Here is a 7,656-nt window from a genome sequence, read left to right as displayed (position 1 = left end):
TAGACCCCGCCGCCCCTGGCGCCCGTCACCACCACCGCTCCGCCATCGCCAAGCCGCCTCCTTGCCGGAGAGGGGACGGATCCCGGGGGCCCTGCCGCGGATCCGGCCTCCCTCGCCACCCGTCCACGACCACGCTGACGTGGGACCCCGCCCGGAGCTACCTCGCCCCCGCCGCACGAGGACCGCGTCGCCGGACTGCCTCCTCGACGCCGTCGTCCCCGCCCTCTTCCTCATCCCCCACTGCCTAGCCCCTACGCGCCCCTCCCCGTGAGCACCTCTCCTCCTCCTCCCCGCGCTGTGCCTGAACGGCGCCCCGGCACGCGCCTAGCTCCGACCCAGCCCGGTGTGTCAACGGGCGCGCTCGCGCCCGCCCCCGTCCGCACACACGCCCCGTTCCGGCCATGGACTCGCGGTGACCACCGCACCCGTGGCGCTCTTGCCTGCGTCGATGAGCCCCTACTCGGGTCGTCCTGGTCCGGCCGCACCGCCCACGGCCTCGGCAAGCCCCAGCCCTCCTCTTGTCGTGCTGCCGCGGCTCCGCCGCCCCCCCAACCGCGCTGCTGGCCCGCGCCACGGCCAACCCCTCTCCATCGACGCCCCGGCTCCGGCCGCCGCGGCCGACGACTCCCCTGGCCGGTGCCCTGCTGCGTTGGGTCAGGGGCTCGGCCCGCTAACGGGCGCCCCGTAGCCTCCTGCACCCGCGCGCCCATGCACCCACACCCGTTAAGGCCCCCTGGGGCCACTGACATGGGGGCCCCAGCCCCAGAACGTTTTGTTAAAAAAAGGAATTAAAAGTAATATATAAAATAAATAAAATAAATAAATAGATAATAATAATTTTATTAATTAATTAATTAAGGAATTAATTAAGTTAATTAATCATAATTACATTAACCTAACTAACTAATTAGTTTAATTAAACAGTAGTTAGATTAGTTAAACACTAATTAGACTAAACAGTCAATGACTAGTGGGACCCACACGTCAGTTGACTAGTCAACACCTCTGTTGACTGCTGACGTCATGCTGACGTCAGCAAATACTGTTTTGGATAATGTTGAATTTAAATAAATAATTAAAATCAGAAAATGATTAAATCTTTAGAAAATCATATCTTTTAATCCGTAACTCGGATGAAAATACTTTCTACATGAAAGTTGATCAGAACAACGAGACGAATCCGGATACGCAGTCCGTTCGTTCGCCACACACCCCTAACCTATCGAACCCGCAACTTTCCCCCTCTGGCTCCTCTGCCCAAAAACACGAAACACCGGGAATACTTTCCCGGATGTTTTCCCCCCTTCACCGGTATCACCTACTACCGTGTTAGGGCACACCGAACACCGCGTATTGTCTTGTTACGCTTTGTGATGCCTTGATTGCTCTGTTATTTATTGTGTTCCCTCTCCGTTACTTCTTTCCGATAGACCCCGAGACTGCCGGCGACCCCCAGTTCGACTACGGTGTTGACGACCCCTCTCTCTTGCCAGAGCAACCAGGCAAGCCCCCCCCTTGATCACCAGATATCGCCTACTCTTCTCTATACTGCTTGCATTAGAGTAGTGTAGCATGTTACTGCTTTCTATTATACCTATCCTCATGCATAGCCTGTCCTTGTTACTACTGTTGTTACCTTTACCTGCAATCCTATATGCTTAGTATAGGATGCTAGTATTCCATCTGTGGCTCTACATTCTTGTCCGTCTGCTGTGCTATACTATCGGGCCGTGATCACTCGGGAGGTGATCACGGGTATATACTATACTTTATACATGATACATGTGGAGACTAAAGTCGGGTCGGCTGGTGGAGCACCCGCAAGTGGATCTTTGAGGCGGAGCGGCAGGGCAGGTTGAGGCCGCCTAGGAGAGAGGTGGGCCTGGCCCTGTTCGGCATTCGCGGATACTTAACACGCTTAACGAGATCTTGGTATTTGATCTGAGTTGGCTACGAGCCTATACGCACTAACCATCTACGCGGGAGTAGTTATGGGTATCCCGACGTCGTGGTATCAGCCGAAGCACTTCAGAAGTCAGCGACGGAGCGGCGCGCGCCGAATTGGACTGGAACGCCACTAGGCTAGGTCTGCTTTCGGCCGCCCACGCAACGTGCAGGTGTGCTCAGGGCGATGGGCCCAGACCCCTGCGCGCTTAGGTTTAGACCGGCGTGCTGGCCTCTCTGTTTTGCCTAGGTGGGGCTGCGACGTGTTGATCTTCCGAGGCCGGGCATGACCCAGGAAAGTGTGTCCGGCCAAATGGGATCAAGCATGCTGGGTAAGTTGGTGCACCCCTGCAGGGAAGTTAATCTATTCGAATAGCCGTGATCTTCGGTAACAGGACGACTTGGAGTTGTACCTTGACCTTATGACCACTAGAACCGGATACTTAATAAAACACACCCTTCCAAGTTCCACAGACAACCCGGTGATCGCTTTTCCACAGGGCGACGAGGGGAGGATTGCCGGGTAGGATTATGCTATGCGATGCTACTGGAGATGCTGCTTGGAGATGCTACTTGGAGATGCTACTTGGAGGACTTCAATCTACTCTCTTCTACATGCTGCGAGACGGAGGCTGCCAGAAGCGTAGTCTTTGATAGGACTAACTATCCCCCTCTTATTCTGGCATTCTGCAGTTCAGTCCACTGATATGGCCTCCTTACACATATACCCAGGCATATGTAGTGTAGTTCCTTGCTTGCGAGTACTTTGGATGAGTACTCACGGTTGCTTTCTCCCCCCTTTTTCCCCCTTTCCTTTCTTTCTGGTTGTCGCAACCAGATGCTGGAGTCCAGGAGCCAGACGCCACCGTCGATGACGACTACTACGCTGGAGGTGCCTACTACTACGTGCAGGCCGCTGACGACGACCAAGAGTAGTTAGGAGGATCCCAGGCAGGAGGCCTACGCTTCTTTCGATCTGTATCCCAGTTTGTGCTAGCCTTCTTAAGGCAAACTTGTTTAACTTATGTCTGTACTCAGATATTGTTGCTTCCGCTGACTCGTCTATGATCGAGCACTTGTATTCGAGCCCTCGAGGCCCCTGGCTTGTATTATGATGCTTGTATGACTTAATTATGTTTTAGAGTTGTGTTGTGATATCTTCCCGTGAGTCCCTGATCTTGATCGTACACATTTGCGTGCATGATTAGTGTACGATTGAATCGGGGGCGTCACAAGTTGGTATCAGAGCCGACTGCCTGTAGGAATCCCCCTTTCCAACTCCTTGGCCGAAGTTGAGTCTAGTCATTGCAAAACTTTTATTAACTTGGCTGTGTGCCTTACGAGCCCACGTCGCAATTGGGTGGTATTAGGATCTTTTATTCCTCGACCTATACTCTGGGACTCTGATGTCTCTTCTATTCGGGTTTAATGAATTTTACTAAATCTAACATTAGGATCTCGTGATCACTTTCACCCAAAGAGCCCCTTATTACCGATGATCGCCTGCTGCACCAGAAGATTTTGAAGATACTCTCTGATGTTCTCTCGAGACTCTGTGTCCGTCGCATTTGCAATTCCCTACCACCGAAATATCCTTATGGATAACTACCTACAATTGCCGTTCATACCTTCATCCCCAGTTGCTCTTGTTATTACAAGATGCCCTAAATTTCTCCCCGTTGTTCCGAAAATCCTTTAAGCTTACTGCCTTGCAGTTCTTTACCACATGAATATCCCTATTGAAAATTCCTCGCACTTATTGAGTATCTGTTCATCCCTCGTTGTTCGTATGCTTCATAAGATACTCTGAAATACTATCCGACCTTCTGAGCATCCTCTTCAAACTACTGCTCTGCAAATACTTGTATGCTTACATTATGGATGCTCCCATGTCGCTAGCAATATTCACTAGTATCTTTTGACACCGTCATTTTGATCCTATTGATTCAACATGTGTGCGAACGCACACAATCATCTATCAACCCTTCTAAATTATCTTTCCGGCTCAGACGTCAATTTTGAAAATGAGCTGGATCTCGACCAATCAAATTGCCATCGATTGTACCCCTAAGGCTATTCAACTTATCCATCCTTAATCAGAGCATTGCTTCTGATCCCTTGTCTTGGAATTCATAATTCCTTTGCATTTGAGCTGTGAGTTAGTCAGTTGTTTCTATAATCCGATGCACTTGCATTCCTGCTTCCTTTGATAGGGTACCGATACTCACATCAGCTCCGTTGTAGACCACAAGACCTCTTGTTGGATTATTATCCGGCAGTGTCCCCCATATTCAATAACTCTGTGAGTCCTTTCTCGGATACATAATGCCTTTGGTAAAGTGTATCCTCTGCTTTGTCAAACATGCTATGCTTTCGAGCTTGTGTTATTTACCCCTGAAGTTGTGGTATATGTCCTAAGAAGCCCCGATGGGTTGGACCTATGCCTTCCTTAATCTGTGTGAACTCAAAAGTTTTTACGGGTCATACTCCTCTGATAATTCACCAGGTAGGTTTTGACACTGAAATCATTTTTTTCTAGAGAAGTGAATGAAAGGTTATGCATTGAAGAAGTGGGAGTCGACCTTGAACTTTGTGTTCATGCCCATGGACATGATGTAGATCATATCATTAAAGCTTCTCTAAAATTAATTATTCCCTTGGTATAAGTTCTTATATCTGGGATTTGGCCTCTTGCAACCGTGGTTCCGACCATGATTGTTCTTCTTTGATCTCATTTCTCGGACAAGTTAAAACAATTGTCTCCTATGTATCAATACACCAGTCCAACCTTTACTTTGATCTTGTGTCGAGTATTACCCCCCCTGGTATCTCGAGGATATCTTGCCATTGCACTACATCTTATGAACTTGTGCTAGAGTAATACCTTTCCCTATCAGAGTCACTCCACGAGTTCTGGGTTGTCGTCAACCGAGAACATCGATAGGTGAATTGATTCCGCACTCTGATACGATAACTCTAAGTAATTTTCGTTGCTTATGAGTTTAATAATCCTTGAAGTCATTCCTAGCCTGATTGGATACATCCTTATCGTGCTAAATTTTAACTGTGCTACCTGGTTCTTTTTCCCGGAGCACACTTTTCGATGATGAGCAAATCATGCGTCGATCTTCCTCGTCATATCAATTCTCCTTGAACAACAAACTTGATTTCGAGTTTGTGTCATACCTATGGTTCCAGTAACCTTTTGCTCCACCATTCCCTTGGTGTGATGTCGTCGCTGGTTGATTACATCTTCATGGAACCTCTCGAGAAATGTGTCGTGATCATCATCAACATTCTGAGTGTTTCCAGGATATCAATCGAATTCTTGACGAGAAATAGCATTCTTTGCCCTCGATGATTTGGGTTATCATCGACAACTTTATTGCATTCCCTCCAACACAAAACTTGTTCCTGTTTTGTGTTGTACCTTGAGTTCCTTGCTACCCGACTTATGATATGTTCTACTATGGAGCATTACCATCTTTTATGTCAAGGATGTTGTGAGGATTACTCCACCTCTCAAGAATTCTTGGTATAGTGATACTTATTAACATCACCATTCTTTTCTGGGTCCCCGTGTTGTTTCTAACCGGAATACGGACAAATGGTCTGTGATGTGTAAATTCTAAACTTCTAGCAACCCTATTACTTTGAAGTTATTGGTCTATAGTTTCATTCTATGTCTATGGCTTATTGAATCATCATTCGAACATTGATCGTGCCACCCAGCCCATATTTTGGGTACACATTTCAAGCAATGTTTAACTGAGTATGTTTTCCTAGAGCATACAACATTATATCATTTGATCCAACAAATGTTATCTCCTTGTTCACATAACTGCGGAAATCCATCTTTTGGATACCTCGTTGAATTATTGCTGAGTCCATCAGCCACCTCCTCATCCTCTCCTTGGCTTAATGATGAATCCCTTCGTGTATCCAGAGTCTGACCTTTGATTGAAGACCATGTCAATGCTATCTCGAAGCATGTCTGTGGTACTCCGATTTTTGACAAGAACATTTTAAGCCCAATGCTAAATGTTTCCTGATCAATTATCCAAACACCGCTGTATGGGTATTGTCATCAAATTCCTCTCCCCTTACCTAAACGGTTTCTACTTTCTATCCTATCATGGATATCATGCTCCGCTTGTCCTTGGAAGGGATATACCCTTGAAATATGTGTTTAAACACATTTTCCTTTCCATTGTTATGTTTAACCGTATTGAGGTTTATATGATCTAAGCAGTAATAAGTCACTGCTTTTGTAAGCACCTCGGTGTACAACTTTGTCAGTAAGAACCTGTTACTATTGTTGATGACATTCCGGTATCCACCGATGGATGAGAACCTTGCCTATTGGCCCGCCTCCTTCAACGAGCAGGAAAATGGTTCTCTTCGTCCCTCACCCTTGGTATCGAGGTTGTTGCCGACATAACTGACAGGCTACCCTCTGGCATGCCTTGCTATCATGACCATGCAAGATGTCAATGCCCTTCCCTATTTTAACCCACATGGTGGGCCCATAACCCACAGATCCATAGGATCGAAACCTGACTCTCCTGTACACCCTGTTGTCAAAGTTATCCCTCGTTCTTGACTTTCTATGTAATTCACGGGCCACCCGCCTGTTGATCTATTCTGTATCGGACACAATACTTATTCCTGTTGCTCTGAACCCCATTCACACTCTGTTTCAGGCAATGAACGATTGCCTATCCGCTTGAAACTTCTTATTGCACCGTCTTACTTTGCTCTCGATGTGTTTCGTTTGTTCAGCTCGAGAGATACTCATATGTTCATACTTGGGAAACCCCCAGAAGATTTTCCCTTATAAAATCCTATCGTTGTAGAAGCTGCCCCTTACCTATTCATAAGTATGACGGAGGTCCCGAAGAAAGGATGACAATTGATCATGGTGACTTGAAGCAGTGAAATGAAGACATCAACGAAGTGGATCAACCTCTTAGAAAGGGCAGCCAAGACCGAGAAGACTCGTTAGGTTTTTCGCTACCAACACCTTCGCCCCTTACTCCACCGCTTAAATCTCGGGACGAGATTTCTTGTAGTGGAGGAGAATTGTGACGCTCGGGTAATTAAGCTACAGTGAACCTCTGCTAATGATGCCACGTCACCTCGATTACTGTTCCTAATCACGTGTTAGTTCGAAACTGATTCAAATTCAAATTCAAAATCAACCAAAGAATAAAAGTTTTCAAATATTAAAACTAAAATGTTCGGAGTGAACCAAATATTGCATAGGTAATTATGGTGGAGAAAGCACACCTTTATAAAATGTTTAAACACTCTAAAATGAATAAAAAAGTAACAATAATAATTATTTAAATGCTTTCAAAATGTTAAACAATTTCAAAACTATTTTGTTTCGGTGCTAAGTGGTTTGTGGCTGTGGCTTAGTTTGCAAACTCTCTTTTGGTGCCACTGTAGTATTTTACTAAAATGAGAAATAAAAGAAAACACAAAAACAGAAAACAATACAAAAGAGAAAAAAAACTAAAACCTAAAGCTAACAGAAAAAAGTGGAAGACCCCCTCCCTGGGCCGTGGCCCAACTGGACCAGCCCACTAGCCCAGACCGGCCCCCACTCCCCCATAACCCCACTAAACCGAAACCCTAACCCCCCACTCGCTCCACTCCCTCCCCCGATTCCCCTGGATCGGGATCGATCCCCACTCTCCCCTCACCCTC

The sequence above is a fragment of the Triticum dicoccoides genome, chromosome 3A (assembly GCF_002162155.2).
Source record: "Triticum dicoccoides isolate Atlit2015 ecotype Zavitan chromosome 3A, WEW_v2.0, whole genome shotgun sequence".
NCBI classification, from domain to species: Eukaryota; Viridiplantae; Streptophyta; class Magnoliopsida; order Poales; family Poaceae; genus Triticum; species Triticum dicoccoides.
This window is presented reverse-complemented; position numbering follows the sequence as displayed.